Below are 21,103 nucleotides of genomic sequence, written 5' to 3'. Positions count from 1 at the left end.
TTGAGTATTATATTTGCTGTGGGTTTATCATAAAATGGCTTTGATTATGTTCAGGAATGTTCCCTCTATACCCACTTTGGTGAGGACTTGATCATGAATCGGATGTTTGGACTTTGTCAAATGCCTTTTTCTGCCATCTATTGAGATGATCATATGATTTTGACTATTTTTGGTAATGTGATGTATGAAGTTGATTGATTTTGCGTATGTTGAACCATCCTGGGGAATCCTGGAGGATGTAGAGCCGTGAGACACTGGTCATGAGAACGACAGCGATCTGATGCATTTACGCCAGATGTGTTGATTCGTGTACTGACGTCTGAGACGAGTTATTGGGCGAGTGGCTCCAGATTGTTTTGCTATCTTACTCACCCTAGCCTGGGAACCTTGCAGTACCCTGACTTTCTCGTCCAGCATATTGTGCCCGTGAGCTAGGTTTTCTTTTTCGCCCAGGACGTATCTGACTGTAATGGTTAGCTAGAGGCATTAGCGATGAATCATGGAGGCGGCCCGCCCAACCGACACAGAGCCACGGAGGCAGCGACGAGCAAGCAGACGCAGAGCGGAGAGAAGAGAGATGTGTGCGTGCGAGAGAGCGGCGGCCTCTGCGTCCTTACGTGTGCGTCCGCCGCCGAGACGCGCGGGACGGGGGGATATGCGACGAGCGGCGGGTCACAAGATGACGAGGCTCGAGAGCGCGTGCACCAATTTTTGGGGCGGGCTACAGCCTGCCCGACGGGGGTGGTCCCGCAAATGCGTCCGGCGGCGGGGGGGGGGGGGTGCTGACAGGGCAGATCCGCGCCTATACGAATGTTCTTCGCGCGACGTTCTTCCCCCGTGCCACTTCCCCGCCACGACAGTCTGAGTCGTCTCGCACACACAGTTTGAAAGTGAGTTAGGATGGTCCTCTGGGCACATGCACTCAGCTTACCGCTTAGCAATAATGTTGCCGAGGATGCAGCAGATGGTTCATCACAGCGTGGGAGTAAATGTGTCAGCCATCTGCCCCGCATGCCCCGTTTCATGAGAACCGGAGGGTGATATTTGTGGGTAGAGAGTGATTGTCTTATATTTTTTAGGTGATATTATTATTTATGACTATATTATACTTTTACTACAACGAGTGATCCTCTAATGTTTCATTGTTCTAGTTGATCGCGGTGGTTCTGTGTTCAGTTGGGATTGAATATCGGTGTTATTTCACAGTCTTCTTTCTTGTTATTCATCAAGCCTGTGTTCTTGTCGGTCAGGCGTCAGGCTTTGTAAACGATTCTTACGATAAATTTATTCTGCGACATATTTTGATCCTTATCCCCCCAGTCCCATTTTTTTTTTTTCTCCAACCTTCTTCCCTTTTTACGCATTGTCTCCCACAACTAACTTGCTTTTTATGTTACTTCCTTGCACACCCGTCTCTCTACAGGTCGTTTTTCTATAGTCTGTTACATTCGCGTACTGTTCATCTTAGGTTTTTTTTTGTATTTCTGGCTGTATCCATTGTGATTCTCCTTTTCATTTTTCGGTTTTTTTGTTTTTTTGCTCTTTTTGTATTTGTCTGTCTGTTGTGTGTCTCTCGTCCCCCCCCGCCCCTTGTTGTTGTTGTGCTTTTATTTTCCATTGCGCGCCCCGCAGTATCGTTGGCAGCCACCCCGTTTGTGGCTGTGTGTGGCATTTTTCCCCTCTCCGGCCCCACCTTATGGAACGCTTCGTTCCAAGGCTACTGTGGGTTGAATAAGTATCGGACGTCCTGTAGCCACCCCGGCCACTACTGCCAGATGCTCCACAGAAACGCACCCCCCCCGTGATCCGAGTCTTCAGCTCGCGTCCCCCCTCTGCCACAACCCCTCAACCAAACGCTCCCCAAGGCAACGCCGGATCGTCAACCTACTGAGCAAGGGCAGGGACCGAAAGCCGCAACCTCATGGTTCCTAGTCGGATTCGTTAACCACTGCGCCCCGATGGGAACTCCCCCTTTTTTTCATTCTAATTTTGGGTCTATTTTGGGTTCTTCTCTCTCCTCTTTTTAGTGAGTCTGGCCAGGGGTTTGTCAATTTTGTTCCACCTTTTCAAAGAACCAGCCTCTGTTTATAATTTTCTCTATTGTTTTTGACATCTCTGTATGTTAGGATTCTTCTTTGATCTGTTCAATTTCCTTCCTTCTGCTGACTTTCAGTCTTCTTGTTCTTCTTTTCTAGTTCGTTTAGGTGGAGGGTTAAGTTGGCAATTTGGGGTCTTCTCTTCTTTTTTGAGAAGGCTGATTTGCCCTATAAATTTCCCTCTGAGCACTGCTTTCGCGCCTCCCATAGATTTTGAGAGCGTGTGTCTTCATTATCATTTGTTTCAGTATGTTTTTAATGTCCTCTTGATTTCCTATTGACCCATTGGTTTTAGTAGCATGGTGTGTTAGTCTCCATTGTGGTAGGGTTTTTCTTTTCCTTTTCCCATGGTTAATTCTTAATTTCATGGCATTGTGGTCAGAGAAGATACTTGAGATAATTTCTATGCTCCGAAATTTATTGAGTTTAGCTTTGTGTCCCAATATGTGGTCGATTCTGAGAATGTTCTCATGAGCTATTGAGAAGAATGTGTATTCTGTGTTTTTGGATGTAGTGTAGTGTCCTGAAGAATCCATGAAGTCTAACTTTTCTATTGTTTCCTTTAGGATCTCTGTTGCTTTATTGGTTTTCTGTCTAGAGGGTCTGTCCATGGATGTGAGGGGGTATTAAGGTCTCCTACCATGATTGTATTCTCATCAATATCTCCCTATGTCTGTGTTAATGTTTGTTGTATGTTCGGGTGCTCCTGTTTTGGGGCATATATGACGATAGTAACATCCTCTCCTTGGATGGATCCCTTAATCATTAAGTAGTGTCCTTCTTTGTCTTCTTTATGTCTTTTGTTTTAAAGTCTATTTTGTCTGATATGAGTGTTGTGACGCCTGCTTTACTGTCATGTCTATTGGCGTGAAATATTTTTCTCCACCCTTTCACTTTCAATCTATATGTATCCTTTGTCTTAAGGTGAGTTCTTCTTGTGGCAGCATATTGAAGGTTTTTGCCTTTTATTCCACTCAGACCACTCTGTGTCTTTTGATTGGGGCATTCAGTCCATTGACATTTAAGGTGATAATTGATAGATGATTATTTATTGCCATTTTGAACCTCGTGTTCCAGTGATTCTATGGTTCTCATTTTCCTTTCTTTTTTCTTTTTTTTTTTTTTTTTGGTTGGATGGTCTCCTGTTATTATCTGCTTGAGTGTGTTTTTTTTTCCACTTTATACAATTTGGTTTTGGCTTGTGGTTGCCCTGATTTTTAAGTATGCTAACCCCTTCCTATAATTGTGTGTTTTAGCCTGATGGTCCTGTAGGTTCAAACACTTCATTACTATATTAAAATTAAGAAGAGAAACAAACAAACAAACAAATAAACAGGGTCTATTTATTTCCTAACATCCCTTGCCCACATTTTATGATTTTGATGACTCTTTTATTTTCTGTTAATTTGATTTTGTTTGAAGCATGTTCGATTAAATCTGTATGCTGCTTATTGAGTGACTGCTCTATGATGCGGGTTTCCTCAGTCTAGCTAGTTCTTCCTTCTCTTATTTTTTTTCTATTCTTTTTTCTTCCTTTCTTATTATTTTTGCTTTAGGGAAGCCCTTTCAGTATTTCTTTTAGCCTGGGATTTGTGTTGCTCTATTCTTTTAGTTTTTGTTTGTTGGAAAAAATTTTTATTTCCACTTCTATTTTAAATAATATCTTGCTGGATAGAGTATTCTACATTGCAGTATTTTTTTCCTTTTACTTTAAATTTCTTGCCATTCCTCCTGGCCTATAGTGTTTCTGTAGAGAAATCAGCTGATACTCCCCTGAGAGCTTGCTGGAGGAGACCAATCCAGAGTCCTTAACGCATCAGACCTGCTTTCAATCAGGCCTCCAGAGCCTGGCGCCCTGCTGCCAAGAGAGGCTCTTCTCAAAAGGACACAAGGACAGTTCCCTCAGCCTCCTGAGTGTGTGTGTGTGTGTGTGTGTCTGTGTGTGTGTGTCTGTATATGTGTGTGAGAGAGAGAGAGAGAGAGAGACAGACAACAGGCGGATGAGCCCAGCTCCCAACACTCTTGCCCCCGAAGACCCCATGGATTCCTCAGCACCCCACTCCTTCTCACCTACCTGAAGCCCTGATGCGGAGGGCTTGACCAGGGCCAGCTGGCGGTCCAATCCTGAGGCTGTGTGTGTCTGGGCGCCTGCCTCGAAGGAACCCCAAGCACGCCAAAGCCCAGGACCTGTTTCAAGCCTTCCAAACCCACTGCCACCCAACCAGGCGGCGAACCCACCTCCAAATCCGGAAGGCTCACCTCCGCCCTCCGCCTGACAGCACGTGTCTCGGAGGAGAGAGTCCCTGGTGCCCAGCAAACACCTGCACATCCTCTGGGGGCCTGCTGTGGGTGCGTCCCGCTCAAGCCTCCATCCGCCCCCAACGACCACTTGGAGCCTGCGCCTTTGGAGCCTGGCCACTCCCACCTCTTAGAGCCTCGGAGCTGCACCTGGGGCCGGAAGGGGCTCTGGCGCCCTCGTGTGGACATAGGCTCGAACAGCCCCTCTCAGGCTTTCCTTCTCTCTCGGGCTCAGCAGTCCCCGGGGCTGCTGGGGCTGGGGCCCAGACGACGGTGGGGGCTCCATCCCCCGCCAAGAAGGGCCCTTCCACCTGGGCTCTAGCTCCCTCTCTCCAAGGCGTTCTTCGTGCAGATGCCCTCCTAGGCCATGCCTCGCCGTGGACATCCTTCGCTCCAAAGCCATCCGGGTGTGCCAGCCTGCTACCGTGTGCATAGAGCCTTGCCCATATGGAGTTAGGAAGAGAGGTGTGGAAGGATGGAACGAGTCGTTCTCCCCCTTCGTGATCTCCCTGGGATTCCATCCTCCTTGCCTTTAAGTCTTGCGTCGATTCTTTCCTTCTGGCTTGGTTCATCTCGCCAGGTCTCGCCTTCTCCCTTGGTTGCCAAGGTCTCTTGACCCCACCTGCAGTGTGCCTGCTCTGGATCCCCGTTGGTGCTTCCCAAGGCACAGAGGTTCCCAACCACACCAAACCAACCCAATCAGCCCTTCTCCCCAGGGGGCCGGAAGGAAGCTCAGGCAGAGCTCTGGTGGATCCGTCAAGAGAGCGGCCTGCAGAGGCCCGGCCTGCCTCCAGCTCCCATCATCTCACCAGGGGCATAGAAAGAAGAGCCGAGCCTCCCGTGGAAAGACAAAGGGAGGTTCCTGAGCCCTCTTGAGAGACAATGCCCAGCGCCTGGCACGGCTGCTCTCCCAATTCGCTCTCCCTTTGGGCACCACCCGGCGAAGCCTCACAGCCCCTGCATGCGCATCCCAAAACCCAGGTCACCCTGGGCTTCCACACTGATCAGCTCCAGCACGCAACCCAGGAACGAGAACAGAAACCCACCCACCCAGGCCACAGGTGGGGAGGGGCCCTGAAGAAACCCTGCCAAGTCCAGAGAGCCAGCCGGCATCCAGCACCAGACCAAGGAACACCATCACGCATGCCTAGAGAAGTCCAAACCCCAACCAGCTCGAGAGTCCTCCTCAGCCCTGTCCCCATGGCCATCCTGAGGACGCCTTTCAACGACAACCCCTGGGCAGGCTGTGCAAAAGAAGGGGCCCCCACACCGGCTGGGCGTGGACGTCCGTTTGTTCAACCACGAGGGACCGCACGATCCAGGGCATCCCCCAAAGAACCCTGGAACCACCGTCAGACCCAGCACTACCCCTCACGGCCATAGACCCAGACAAAGGGTCTCTTCTCAGCCTGAAACGCCCCACTCGCTTCAGGCAGCCCTCTTCCCAAGAGCAACACATGCAAAGACACTCGAGGTCCATGCACAGACGCTTGGCTTAGCCAGCAGCTGTCCTTCGCCCCAACCGAAGCGGCAATCCAAGGGCTCAGAAAAAGGTGCCATGGGCAGCCCCAGTGTTGCGAAGAGAAATGCCCCCACGAAAGCAAAGAGGTCTGGGAGGGAGACACACAGCCCATGGGAAACCCCTTCCCCCTCCCATCTCACCAGGGACACCCAGGAGCTGCCTTCCAGGAAAGAAACCCCTGCACTGCCATCCAGATGGTGCTTGCCACATGGGAGGGCGAGGCTGGCATTGGGGAGGTCCGCGATCCAAACCCTTGGCCTGGAGGGGGGTGCCACAGCCCTCCTTCCATGGAGCAGAAGCTACGAGGTCTAGTCCCTCTTCTTGCAACCCAAGGGAGGAGAAGGGCAGCCAAACAGGATGGATAGACATGGCAGATGGGATCCCTTGGTTGGGAAACTGCAATGCATCCACTGCGATCAGCGACCAGCCAAAAGGAGTCCTGACCATTCAACCCCAACACATGAGCGTCTCAGCGCTCTCCAGACAAGGTGTCCCGCTCGGGAGTGCTGCCCCTCGGGAAAAGAGACGGGCCGAAGGACTCCGTGGATTCCGTCCAGATTGCCTTGCCTAGCCCATCGGACCCGACCGAATTCCCTGGCCAGGAGGAAGTGATGAGCATAAAGACATGCTTCGTTTGGAGTGGATTGACTTCCCCAGGTGTTCTCCTGCACCCGTGTGTGGCATGCACATCCACTCTGCTCGGCCAAAGCAGCCACTCCCAGGCTGGGCATCCCCAGCCTGGCCCTTCCAACCCACTCCCACCCGAGGTATTGGCTCAGGAGAGACTTAGGATGGATTTGTCTCTCCAGCGCCTAGCTCTTGTTTCCTACTCGCGCTGCATGCGTATGCATGTGGGCGTGTCTGGACAGAGAGAGAGAGAGGGAGGGAGGAGAGAAAGGGTGAGAGAACGAGGGAGGGAACGAGAGATGGACCTTCACTCCTTTCTGGATCCATTCAGCTCATTCACTTCCATGCCTCGTATTCCTTGTCCATGGATTCGGGTGCCCCCTGCCACACGGAGATGTGGTCTAGCCAGAGGGGGATCACCCAGTGCAGCTCTTGCCCCAGCCACAGCAGGGACCAGGAGAGCCTCGGAAGCTGGCCAGCCACGTGGGAACTCCCCTGAGAGCTTGCTGGAGGAGACCAATCCAGAGTCCTTAACGCATCAGACCTGCTTTCAATCAGGCCTCCATAGCCTGGCGCCCTGCTGCCAAGAGAGGCTCTTCTCAAAAGGACACAAGGACAGTTCCCTCAGCCTCCTGAGTGTGTGTGTGTGTGTGTGTGTGTGTGTGTCTGTGTGTGTGTCTGTATGTGTGTGAGAGGGAGAGAGAGAGAGAGAGAGAGAGAACAGGAGGATGAGCCCAGCTCCCAACACTCTTTTCCCCGAAGACCCCATGGATTCCTCAGCACCCCACTCCTTCTCACCTACCTGAAGCCCTGAGGCGGAAGGCTTGACCAGGGCCAGCTGGCGGTCCAATCCTGAGGCTGTGTGTGTCTGGGCGCCTGCCTCGAAGGAACCCCAAGCACGCCAAAGCCCAGGACCTGTTTCAAGCCTTCCAAACCCACTGCCACCCAACCAGGCGGCGAACCCACCTCCAAATCCGGAAGGCTCACCTCCGCCCTCCGCCTGACAGCACGTGTCTCGGAGGAGAGAGTCCCTGGTGCCCAGCAAACACCTGCACATCCTCTGGGGGCCTGCTGTGGGTGCGTCCCGCTCAAGCCTCCATCCGCCCCCAACGACCACTTGGAGCCTGCGCCTTTGGAGCCTGGCCACTCCCACCTCTTAGAGCCTCGGAGCTGCACCTGGGGCCGGAAGGGGCTCTGGCGCCCTCGTGTGGACATAGGCTCGAACAGCCCCTCTCAGGCTTTCCTTCTCTCTCGGGCTCAGCAGTCCCCGGGGCTGCTGGGGCTGGGGCCCAGACGACGGTGGGGGCTCCATCCCCCGCCAAGAAGGGCCCTTCCACCTGGGCTCTAGCTCCCTCTCTCCAAGGCGTTCTTCGTGCAGATGCCCACCTAGGCCATGCCTCGCCGTGGACATCCTTCGCTCCAAAGCCATCCGGGTGTGCCAGCCTGCTACCGTGTGCATAGAGCCTTGCCCATATGGAGTTAGGAAGAGAGGTGTGGAAGGATGGAACGAGTCGTTCTCCCCCTTCGTGATCTCCCTGGGATTCCATCCTCCTTGCCTTTAAGTCTTGCGTCGATTCTTTCCTTCTGGCTTGGTTCATCTCGCCAGGTCTCGCCTTCTCCCTTGGTTGCCAAGGTCTCTTGACCCCACCTGCAGTGTGCCTGCTCTGGATCCCCGTTGGTGCTTCCCAAGGCACAGAGGTTCCCAACCACACCAAACCAACCCAATCAGCCCTTCTCCCCAGGGGGCCGGAAGGAAGCTCAGGCAGAGCTCTGGTGGATCCGTCAAGAGAGCGGCCTGCAGAGGCCCGGCCTGCCTCCAGCTCCCATCATCTCACCAGGGGCATAGAAAGAAGAGCCGAGCCTCCCGTGGAAAGACAAAGGGAGGTTCCTGAGCCCTCTTGAGAGACAATGCCCAGCGCCTGGCACGGCTGCTCTCCCAATTCGCTCTCCCTTTGGGCACCACCCGGCGAAGCCTCACAGCCCCTGCATGCGCATCCCAAAACCCAGGTCACCCTGGGCTTCCACACTGATCAGCTCCAGCACGCAACCCAGGAACGAGAACAGAAACCCACCCACCCAGGCCACAGGTGGGGAGGGGCCCTGAAGAAACCCTGCCAAGTCCAGAGAGCCAGCCGGCATCCAGCACCAGACCAAGGAACACCATCACGCATGCCTAGAGAAGTCCAAACCCCAACCAGCTCGAGAGTCCTCCTCAGCCCTGTCCCCATGGCCATCCTGAGGACGCCTTTCAACGACAACCCCTGGGCAGGCTGTGCAAAAGAAGGGGCCCCCACACCGGCTGGGCGTGGACGTCCGTTTGTTCAACCACGAGGGACCGCACGATCCAGGGCATCCCCCAAAGAACCCTGGAACCACCGTCAGACCCAGCACTACCCCTCACGGCCATAGACCCAGACAAAGGGTCTCTTCTCAGCCTGAAACGCCCCACTCGCTTCAGGCAGCCCTCTTCCCAAGAGCAACACATGCAAAGACACTCGAGGTCCATGCACAGACGCTTGGCTTAGCCAGCAGCTGTCCTTCGCCCCAACCGAAGCGGCAATCCAAGGGCTCAGAAAAAGGTGCCATGGGCAGCCCCAGTGTTGCGAAGAGAAATGCCCCCACGAAAGCAAAGAGGTCTGGGAGGGAGACACACAGCCCATGGGAAACCCCTTCCCCCTCCCATCTCACCAGGGACACCCAGGAGCTGCCTTCCAGGAAAGAAACCCCTGCACTGCCATCCAGATGGTGCTTGCCACATGGGAGGGCGAGGCTGTGGGAATGCCTGGCATTGGGGAGGTCCGCGATCCAAACCCTTGGCCTGGAGGGGGGTGCCACAGCCCTCCTTCCATGGAGCAGAAGCTACGAGGTCTAGTCCCTCTTCTTGCAACCCAAGGGAGGAGAAGGGCAGCCAAACAGGATGGATAGACATGGCAGATGGGATCCCTTGGTTGGGAAACTGCAATGCATCCACTGCGATCAGCGACCAGCCAAAAGGAGTCCTGACCATTCAACCCCAACACATGAGCGTCTCAGCGCTCTCCAGACAAGGTGTCCCGCTCGGGAGTGCTGCCCCTCGGGAAAAGAGACGGGCCGAAGGACTCCGTGGATTCCGTCCAGATTGCCTTGCCTAGCCCATCGGACCCGACCGAATTCCCTGGCCAGGAGGAAGTGATGAGCATAAAGACATGCTTCGTTTGGAGTGGATTGACTTCCCCAGGTGTTCTCCTGCACCCGTGTGTGGCATGCACATCCACTCTGCTCGGCCAAAGCAGCCACTCCCAGGCTGGGCATCCCCAGCCTGGCCCTTCCAACCCACTCCCACCCGAGGTATTGGCTCAGGAGAGACTTAGGATGGATTTGTCTCTCCAGCGCCTAGCTCTTGTTTCCTACTCGCGCTGCATGCGTATGCATGTGGGCGTGTCTGGACAGAGAGAGAGAGAGGGAGGGAGGAGAGAAAGGGTGAGAGAACGAGGGAGGGAACGAGAGATGGACCTTCACTCCTTTCTGGATCCATTCAGCTCATTCACTTCCATGCCTCGTATTCCTTGTCCATGGATTCGGGTGCCCCCTGCCACACGGAGATGTGGTCTAGCCAGAGGGGGATCACCCAGTGCAGCTCTTGCCCCAGCCACAGCAGGGACCAGGAGAGCCTCGGAAGCTGGCCAGCCACGTGGGAACTCCCCTGAGAGCTTGCTGGAGGAGACCAATCCAGAGTCCTTAACGCATCAGACCTGCTTTCAATCAGGCCTCCAGAGCCTGGCGCCCTGCTGCCAAGAGAGGCTCTTCTCAAAAGGACACAAGGACAGTTCCCTCAGCCTCCTGAGTGTGTGTGTGTGTGTGTGTGTCTGTGTGTGTGTGTCTGTATATGTGTGTGAGAGAGAGAGAGAGAGAGAGACACAGACAACAGGCGGATGAGCCCAGCTCCCAACACTCTTGCCCCCGAAGCCCCCCATGGATTCCTCAGCACCCCACTCCTTCTCACCTACCTGAAGCCCTGATGCGGAGGGCTTGACCAGGGCCAGCTGGCGGTCCAATCCTGAGGCTGTGTGTGTCTGGGCGCCTGCCTCGAAGGAACCCCAAGCACGCCAAAGCCCAGGACCTGTTTCAAGCCTTCCAAACCCACTGCCACCCAACCAGGCGGCGAACCCACCTCCAAATCCGGAAGGCTCACCTCCGCCCTCCGCCTGACAGCACGTGTCTCGGAGGAGAGAGTCCCTGGTGCCCAGCAAACACCTGCACATCCTCTGGGGGCCTGCTGTGGGTGCGTCCCGCTCAAGCCTCCATCCGCCCCCAACGACCACTTGGAGCCTGCGCCTTTGGAGCCTGGCCACTCCCACCTCTTAGAGCCTCGGAGCTGCACCTGGGGCCGGAAGGGGCTCTGGCGCCCTCGTGTGGACATAGGCTCGAACAGCCCCTCTCAGGCTTTCCTTCTCTCTCGGGCTCAGCAGTCCCCGGGGCTGCTGGGGCTGGGGCCCAGACGACGGTGGGGGCTCCATCCCCCGCCAAGAAGGGCCCTTCCACCTGGGCTCTAGCTCCCTCTCTCCAAGGCGTTCTCCGTGCTGATGACCACCTAGGCCATGCCTCACCTTGGAAATCCTTATCTCCAAATCCTTTAGGTGAGTAAATATGGAATGATTAATTTTTCTCCTTGATTATTCTCCTGTGATCCCTTAATCCTTGCCATTAATCTTGCCTTGATTCTTTCCTTCTTGCTTGGTTCATCTTGCCATGTCTCTCTTTCCCTCTTTTTTCAAAGTATCTTGACCCCACGTGGAGCATGCCTGATCCGGACCCCGTTAATAGTTGGCCATGACACAGACTTTCCCATCCCCACGGCACTGACCAAATCCACCCTTATCCCCAGGGGGCCAAAAGGAACGTCAAGCAGATCTTTTGTGGATCTGTCAAGAGAGCGGTCTGCTTATCCCCGCCCTGGCTCAAGCTCACATTATCTCTCCAGTGGCATAGAGCCAAGAGAAGACCCCCCCTTGGTAAGACAAAGGAGGTTCCTGAGCCCTCTTGAGAGACAAGGTCCAGCGCATAGCACCACTGCTCTCCCACTTAGCTCTCCCTTTGTGCACCTCCCATGCACCCTTTGCTGTCCCTTGATGCGCCCATGTGACAAATGGGGAGGAGGCCTGAAGAATCATTGTCCCAATCCTGATAGCCAGAGGGCATCCGGCACTGGAAAATCTACCACCTTTTTCACCACCTCAGCCCCAAATATCTAGTCCTTTTTTGATTGGTATCCCTATCTGGGAAATATTTCCTTTAGGGAAATGCCCCTTCTTAGCCACAATCTTCTTGTCCATTGGTGATTGGTACCCCAAATCTGGGAATAATTTCCTTTATGAGTAATAGGGCAATTCCCGTGTCTTTTCTGTGAATAACGAAGCCCTCTACCTGCCGGCGAATGTACACATGAGTGCTAACAGATATTTTTTCCTTGGACTCAGGAAAGCTCAGTGAAGTCCACAACTCTCCTTTCGAATGGGGCCCCTCCAACAGTCTGTATTTCAGGGGTGGCCCTATGTCCCAGGTGCGGATTATTTCAGGCACGTGTTTCAAACTGTCTTCATACTACCTGGGCTCTGCTGGAAAGCTGTGTGGTGTCACAGTGTCGGCCCAGTGTGTCCGGGAGAGCCATTTTGTCAGTGTGAGTCTCCTGCTCGAATTGTTTGACAAAGGCCTGGGCTAGGTCCTCAGGAATTGCTCTTTGGCTCTCTTCAAATTTCCACCATCCCCCTGAGAGGTAGTTTCCATTTTCAGTTTTCAACCTGCTGTTTTCATGTTGTGGGTCCCATTCCACCAATGGACCAGGGAACAGTGTGGCAGTCAGAGCTGCTGGTTCTATTTTCCCTTTGGAGGCTGTGAGTTTTGCTTCTCAGTCTACTTTACATTTTCCCTGAGCGACTGTGGTGTTTCCCCCTTCCTGTCCCTGAATGTGTATGACAGCCACCTTTCTAGAAGCCCACACAGCATCTAAGAGTTCAAGAATTTCTTTGCCATATTTTATGTCCTTTTGTCCAGAGTTGATTAGGCCCCCTTTCTTTATATAAAGCCCCACATACATGGAGGGTGGAGAAGGCATATTTGGAGTTGGTGTATATAAGGACATGCATTCCTGACGTCAGGTGGAGGGCTCAGCTTAACACAATGAGCTCTGTCTTTTGTTTGGAAGTCCCTTTTGGTACATCTTCTGCTTCAATGGTGGAATGTATGGTCACCACCGAATACCCAGCAAGACATTATCCCTCTTTTACAAAGCTGCTGCCATCAGTGAAATATTCAGCATCTGGATCTTTGAGATCCTGGCCTGTTAAATCCAGTTGGCTGGAAAATACTTCATCCATGACTTCAACACAATCATGACCTGGCTGGCCCAGCCTAGTGGGTAGTAGGGTTGCAGGGTTTAGGGTCCTCACGACTTTTAGGCCAATGCATGGATTTTCACATAGCATTCCCTGACACTTGACCATCTGGGCGTTAGTTGGACAGTCTTGTTCCTTAAACTCCATTAATATTAGCATTGAATGTGGTACTCGGACAGTTAATTTTTGTCCTATAGTCAATTTACCAGCTTCTGACACTAAGAGAGCTGTGCCTGCCAGTGCCTGCAGGAAGGGTGGCCACTCTTGGGCAATGGCACCAAGTTGCTTGGAAAGGTATGTCACTGGATGATGTCATGACCTCAGTATCTGAGTTAAGACCCCTACTACAACCCCAGTGTGCGCATGCATGTACAAGATGAAGGGCTCGGAAATGTCTGGGAGTTCCAGGCCAGGTGCATTGGCGAGGGCTCACTTGATTGCTTCAAAGGCCTTTTGTTGCTCTGGTTCCCACCACAGAGGTTCTCGTTCTCCCCACTTTGTGGCCTCATAAAGGGGCTTTGCCAAAACAGAAAATTTAGGTATCCAGATCCTCCAGAACCTTGCAGCCCCTAGAAACTCACAGATCTGGCATCTAGTCGTCAGGACCGGGATGGAGCAGACAGCCTGTTTTCTTTCTGGGCTGAGTTGCTATTGTTTCTGAGACAGGGGAAAACCAAGGTACTTGACTTTTTCTTGACAGAGTTGGACTTTCTTTCTTGAAACTTTGTAGCCAGCCTCCCACAGGAGGGTAAGGACAAGCTGTGTTCCATCAATGCATTATTTCTGTGTTCCCCCCACCAGCCGCAAGTCATCCACATATTGGAGCAGCATGCAACCATGTTGGTCCACTGGGAAGGCTTTTAAATCAGACACTAAAGTGGTACCACAAATAGTAGGGGAGTTTTTAAACCCTTGAGACAATCTGGTCGAAGGCAATTGGCCCTCGTAAGCATTCTCAGCACTTTTCCACTGAAAGCAAAAATTGAGGCCAGACGGACAGAGTGTGTGAGGGTTTGGAAAGACCAGACGGACACAGAGTGTGTGAGGGTTTGGAAAGACCAGATGTAGGGTGACTGTGGCTTGATTTACTGCACACAGATCTGGAACAGGCCAATAATCATTGGTACCTGGTTTCCAGGCCTACAGGAGAGGCGTGTTCCAAGGTAACTGTCAAGGCCAGATAATTCCATACTTTAGAGCCTTCCTAGGTGCCTTTGAATTCCCGTCTGGGCCTTACAGGAGATGAAATACTGCTTTTGTCATATGGGCCCCACCCCTGGGTTCCCTAGGGTCAGGGCCATTTGGCAGTGGGAGTTGAAATTTATCTGGGGCTGTAGCTTTACCAATAAGTCCCAAGCCACCAAAGCCACAGGACAGTCAGGGAGGTATAGAAATTGATGAATGACTTCATGTCCACCCAAAGCACATTGTCTAGGCTGCAGGAAGGGGCACCATGTTTGGGTGCCTGTGGCCCCTACTATGGTGGCTTGCCTCTGTGAGAGTGGGCCCACCGGGGGCTGAGTTACCACTGAGTGTTCTGCCCCAGTATCTACTATGATGTCAATGGGTTGGCCCCCTACATTCATTCAGCCCACAGGATTGGGGGCCTAGCAAAATAGAGCCTGGTCAGTCCTAGTCCTCCTCATAGTCTCCCATAACAGCCAGCCCTACAAATCATTTTGGGGGGCCCCATGTGGCTGTTGGGCCAGCTTATATCCACCCTGGTCCACCCAGCATCCTCCCCTATACTTGGGACCAGATTGGGAATCACCTAACAATTGGGGACACTCATTTTTCCAGTGGTCTTCCTGGGGACAGCAGGCATATTTGTTCCATCCCAGTTTTGGCCCTGGGCATGATGGTCCTCCTTGTTGCCCTCCTTTCTGACCTTGGCCTTGGCCCTGAGGGGCACCTTCCATTTTCTTCACCAAGGCAGTGGCCAGTAGGCTCACTTTTTTGCATTTTTATTCAGGCTTTAGTGGTCACTGTTGACAAGCATTTTGGTTGCTATCCCCAGAAACTGACTAGCATTCATACCTGCAAAACCCTCTAACTTCTGGAGCTTGCATCGGATGTCCCCTTGTGCCTGGCTCATGAAGGCTGCATTGATCATCTACTGGTTTTCAGCTGCTTCTGGGTCAAAGGGGATATAGAGGTGGAATTCCTCACATAGCTTCTCACAGAATTGGCTTGGGATTTCATCAGGCCCCTGGAGGACCCCTGAGATTTTGCTTATGCTCATGGCCCTCTCTCCATCCTGTTTCATGCCATTTAGGAGAGCCTCATTAGGTAGCATGCAAGTTGTGGAAGTCCCCCTTAAATATTAGGGTCCCACTGGGAGTCCTCCCTGGGGAAATGGTCTCGGGCATAAAGCTCAGCCTCTAGTGTTTGCACCAGGACATTTTCCTCCAGCCACTTTTGAGCTACCTGAGTAATTCAGCGCCATTCTTTAGTGTTAAACAGCATCAGGATAAGCTGACAGCAATCAGCCCTGCTGGGCTTGTGGGTTTGAATGATGGATTCCATTAGATCAACCATCACCTGAGGCTTCTCTGTGTAGGAGGGAGTTTGATCTTTCCAATTTAGGATGGCAGTTGTTGTGAAGAGTTGATACACAAAAACATGTTGGCCTCCTTGAGTCTGGCCTTCTTGATCAAAATAGACAGGCTTCTGGTCTCTTTCAGTGACATCTGCAGGGATACCTGGTACTGTGGTGAAGAAGGGCTGCCCCTGCTGGCCTGACTTTCTGGTTGCCTTCTGGCAGGAGTATACAAAGTTAACACTGGAGGCTCGGGAGAGGTGGTGACTGGTGGTTTCCTGGATGAGTCAGGGGAGGGGCTACTCTCAGGGGAGGCAGCAGCCTCTGGCATGGCCCTGGCTGCTGCAAATGTGGGTGGCAGTGGAGGGTGAAATGGGGCATAAGGTAAGGGAACTTCCTCTGGCTCACAGATGAAATGGGCTTCTCAGGGGTTGAGGTCAGCATTTTGAGGAGGCTGTCATTTAAGCCGACTTAAATTTACAGTTCTCTTCCAGGTAGGCTTTCAGCCAAGGTGGCCAAGAGAGGAAAATGTCTTGCCAGCAGTCAATGTAAGGGAATTGGTCAGGGTGCCCTGGGTCTCCTGTGATGACTCTAAGCACTTTTCTAACTAGTTCTTTATCTAGTGACCCCCTCAGAAGGCCAACTCACCCTGAATGAAGGCCAATCTATTTCACAGAATGTCCAGAGTTTTCTGGGAGTCAACTTAATACCATAATCTCCTGAATATCCCCTCTTGAAATTATTTTTTGTACACTCTAAGGGGGTATGTTTACTCTGTTTTCCACCCATTTCCTCCCCCCCAAAAGATGACAGTCACATGCAAGAAGGGAAATGGAAGCAGGAAACAGTTGCTTTGTCTGTCTCTGGCCACTCTCACAGGGGAGATATTTCAGGTGCTCTTTGCATTGGTGGGACTCTATAAACCACAATGCCAGAATATCTCTGAGGAAAGCCACCATAAGCCATAGGAGGATCATCATGGAACTGAGGATCAGAACACCACCCTGCCTTGGCCCGTCTGGTTGAGTCAGAGCTCTCCTGTTCACCCACATTCATACAATGTCTCCAACCCACCACCCAGCACCTTAGAGTACCAGCTTCATCTCCTCTGAGTCCACTTGGGCAACTCTGGGAGGTGATCAGTCTCCCCTCCTGCCTCTTAGGGGTAACGTTACCAAACTGAACTCAGGTCCTTACCAGTCTTACAGGCAGCACTCCCTTGGCTGGTTCCTGGACCTCACTGGGTTCCATTGTGCTCCTGGGGACCTGGCACCAGCATGCCAAGAAGGCTAGTCCCCCAAGGATCAATCAGTCTTCTGGTGCCAGGTGAGGTCACTGGTTCCAGCATCCCAGCGGTTGCACCCCAGGGACAAAGGAGGTGCAATCACCATCTCTGAATCCTGGACAAGCCCCCAAGAAGTGCAGAACTTATGTACAGAGAGATGGGACACCAAGGCTTTTTGCCAGGAAGCAGCATTTCTTCATGCCTGCATTGGCTCAGCAGATTCATATCCAGAGGCTGAGCCCTGAATGCATCAGGGAGCTGTCTTATATACCCTCCATTATTTCTTCTTTTACACTTTGGTCACATTGTCCCCCTTATAAAGTGACATACATTCTGCAAATTCTGGTTGGAGGGTCTATGCTACAAAGTTGCACATGGATACAGATTATGTCATAACTGCCACAAAGCTGCAAATGGATAAAGATTACATTATACTGCCACAAAGTTGTGCATGTGCACACAGATGCTGATTGTGCACATTGCCTTCCCTTTCTTCTGGAAGGGCCCTATCACAGGTAAGCCAGGAGATCCAGCTGTATAGCTCAGGGAACCATATCTAGTCACTTTTTTGGAAACAAGGTGGAGGATAATGTCAGAAAAGTAATATGTATATACATGTATGACTGTATGTATTTTGATGTTAAAAAGAAAGGGAACACTATAAATCAGCTATAATGGAAATTTAGAAATGTTTTTAAAAATTTCCAGCTCACCTTTAACCAGAGAAGGTGTCTGGGTCCAGAATCCTGCCTCTTAAGAAAAAACGGGAAAACCAACTCTGTTGAACCTATCAAAATTTCTTAGCAATGTGACATCTGACCAGAGGTAATTAGCTAGGGTGTATGAATTTATTTCTATATTAACAGATTTTTATTTTTTTACTTACCTATTTTTCTGCACCCATTTTTGCATGCTGATACTGTCAGACCAGGGATAGTATCCATGCCGCTGCTGTACAACCCCAGGTTTGTACCTAAAACCCTCTGCCATGAGAGGTATACTGTCAGGAGATACTTCATTATTGCCTTATCTATCAACTCCTTTAGGTAGGAATGTGTATATATATACATATATCAATTTCTATATGAATTGTGCTCATTCTTTCAATATCTCTTTTTACTAATAAATTTATTTGGGTTCCTCCTGAAACATTGGGATGTTGTCTGGCCGGGGTTTGATCTCCCAATGAAGCTCTTACCACAGCCACAGTAGTGACAAGGAGAGACTCTTAAGTTGGGAAGTCATGATGGAACATGCTGAGAGATTTCTTGATGACACATATCAACCCTGCTTTATTCATTACAGCTGGTTTCAGTCAGCCTTCCCTGTGCTGGTGCCATACTGAAAAGAGAGGCTCATGTCAAAAGGCAAGAAGGAAATTTCACCAGATCTTTTGAGAAAAAAATCACAGGGATTAGCGCAATAATGCCACTGAAGTCCCCCATTCATTCAGCAGCAGCAGCCTCTCTCTCCATATATCTAAACCCCAACAGTCAGGGGCTGAAAATGGCCAGCTCATGATTCAACACAGATGCTGTGTGGGTCCCAGCTCCTGCCTCTGAAGGAACACAAGGTACTCCAAAACCCAGTGAATCCTTCGAGCATTCTTAACACACTGCCACCCAACCGGGTTGCCAACCCCCATCCAATGCTGAAGGGACACCTGTGTCCTCTTTCTGACAAGATGCATCTTACGGCAGAGTCCCTGGTGCCCAGATAGCAACCCCAAACTTCCAGGGGCTTGCTGTGGGTTCCACCCACCACACCATCAGCCCCACCACTGAGCCTGCACCTGCTGCCTTGGAGCTCCACCTGGGTCCAGAAGGAACCCTGGCACCATCTTTGGACATCTGCTCTAACAGCCACACTCGGGTTTTCTGCCTCTCTCTGGCTCAGTAGCCCCCCTGGATCTGCAGTGGCCTGGGGCAATGTGCTGGTTGGATTTCCTTCCTCCACTTTCTTGAAATACCAAGAAGTGCCCTTCCAAGTGGGCTATTTCTCTCACAAAGTCTTTCAGAGCCCTGAGGCCAACCTACCCCATGCCACTCCTTTCAAAGCCTTAGCTCCCAACCCATCATGTCATGACACCCTTCTTCCTTTTTTATATCTTCCTGCACTTATGTATTTATAAATATAGGTGTGTATATATGTAACTATTGATTTTTCTTAATTTTCCAATTGTTATTCCTTCATTGATACAATAACATCTTGCTTTTTTTTCCTTCTTTTTCTGTTTCTTTCATTCCATCCTTCTTGATTATTTTATTGACCCCACCTGAAGTGAGCCTGAGTGGTCTGCCCATTGATTGTTTTCAAGCCACGGAGGTTACCAAACCCAGCACAGCGACAAAGAGAGATCTTTAACCCAGGGAGCTAGGAGGGATCTCCATGAGAGTTTTCTTTATATCAATCTACTGGCCTTAATTCACCCAACCAGGCTTTAGATCAGGTCTTCATACCTGGTGTATAAAGAGAAAAAAAGAGGCTCACATGGAAAGAAAAGGATGGAGATTCAGGAGACCTCTTGAGAGAAAAAGCACAGGAATTAGTGTAGCTGCTCACCAAAATATCACCATTTACCACCTTCCATGGATAAGCCTCAGGCACTTTATCTGGATCCTAAAGCACAGGTCATGCTGGGGTTTCAAAATTACCAGCTCAACAACTGATACAACCCAAGAGCAAAACTCTAAAGCAAGAACCAAATTGAAAGATGGGCAAAACACCTGAATATACATTTCCCTAAACCAGATACAGAGGGCAACATGAACCTGAAAAAAATGATCGCCCTCAGTCATTAGGAGAGAAACACAAATCAAAACTAGTCTGAGGTACCACCTCACCCCATATGAACGGCCATCATTAGTAAGTCTACAAATAACGAATGCTGGAGAGGGTGTGGAGAAGAGGGTGCCTATAGGTGCCTATTTACATACCTATAGTGTGGGTGGGTATGTAAATTGATACAACCACTATGGACAAGAGGATCAAGGTAAATATGAAAACTACATGTAGAACGACTGTATGAACCAACAATCCCACTCTTGGGCATGTGTCTGCATGAAGGTTCTTTTAAAAAGATACATGCCCTGTTATGTTCCTTGCAGCACTATTTACAACAGCCAAGACATGGAAACAAACACAATGTCCATGGACAGATGAATGGATTAGGAAGATATTGTACATATACACAATGGAATACTATTCAGCCATAAAAAAGAAAAAGACATGTCATTTGCAGCCATATAGATGGAACTAGACACTCTCATCTTAAGGGAAAGAAGTCCAAAAGTGAGGGACAACTGCCATGGGATACCCTTTCTATCTGGAATCTAACAAATGGCACAAATGAACTTTCTACAGAAAAGAAACTCATGGACTGGGAAACAGACTTGTGGTTGCCTAATCAGAGGGGAGGGTGTGGGAATGACTGGGATTTGGAGCGCACTAGATGCAAACTCAGCACTAGGACTGATATAGCAATGACATCCTGCTTTATAGCAAAGGGAACTATTTCTATTTCTAGTCACTTTTTTTTTGGAATGAGATGGAGGATAATGAGAAAAAGAATATGTATATTCATGTATGACCGGATCACTTTGCTGTTAAGGTGAAATTGAGCACTATAAATCCAGTATAATGGAAATTAAAAATGATTTTAAAAAAACAATTTACTAGCTTAGTGTTCACCAGAGAAGTGGTCTAGGTCTACTTCTTGCCTCTTGAGGAAAAAAAGAAAAAAAAAAGCAAGCTGGCTCTGATGAACCTGTCAAGATTTCTTAGCAATGAGACTGTGACATCTGATCAGAAGTAAGTACCTAGGGTGTATGAATTTCCACATTAACATGATTATTTATTTGTTTTCACTTACCCATTTATTTTTCTGCACCCATTTGTGGCAGGCAGATATTGTCTGCCGAGTAATTGAATCCACGCCACTGCTGTACAACACCAGGCTCATCCTTAAAACCCTCTGCCACCAGAGATACTGTGTCAGGAGACCCTTTACGATGGCTTTCTCTGTCAATTCCCTTAGCTACTCTGTAGCAATGTATATATGACTTCTTTATCAATTGAGCTCATTCTTTTAAATATCTATATTATTGATAAATTTATTTGGATGCCACCTGCAACATTGGGATGTTGTCTGGCTAGGATTTGATCTCCCAATGCAGTTTGATTTTGCTGTTTGTTTGTTCATTTTGTCTTTTTGTTTTTTAATATGACCACACTCATGGCAAGTGGAGGTTCCCAGGCTAGGGGTCTAATTGGAGCTATAGCTGCTGGCCTACACTAGAGCCACAGCAACACCAGATACAAGCTGCATCTGTGACCTATACCACAGCTCACAGCTCACAGCCAGAT

General features: G+C 50.5%; 1 pseudogene; it reads left to right on the top strand.

Moving 5' to 3' along the window:
- The first annotated feature begins 492 nt into the window (after positions 1-492).
- Positions 493-21,103, top strand: part of LOC125128424 (serine/threonine-protein phosphatase 4 regulatory subunit 1-like) — a 65,434-nt pseudogene continuing 44,823 nt past the window's right edge.

Source organism: Phacochoerus africanus, chromosome 5 (genome assembly GCF_016906955.1).
Source record: "Phacochoerus africanus isolate WHEZ1 chromosome 5, ROS_Pafr_v1, whole genome shotgun sequence".
Classification (NCBI taxonomy): Eukaryota; Metazoa; Chordata; class Mammalia; order Artiodactyla; family Suidae; genus Phacochoerus; species Phacochoerus africanus.
This window is presented reverse-complemented; position numbering and strand designations above follow the sequence as displayed.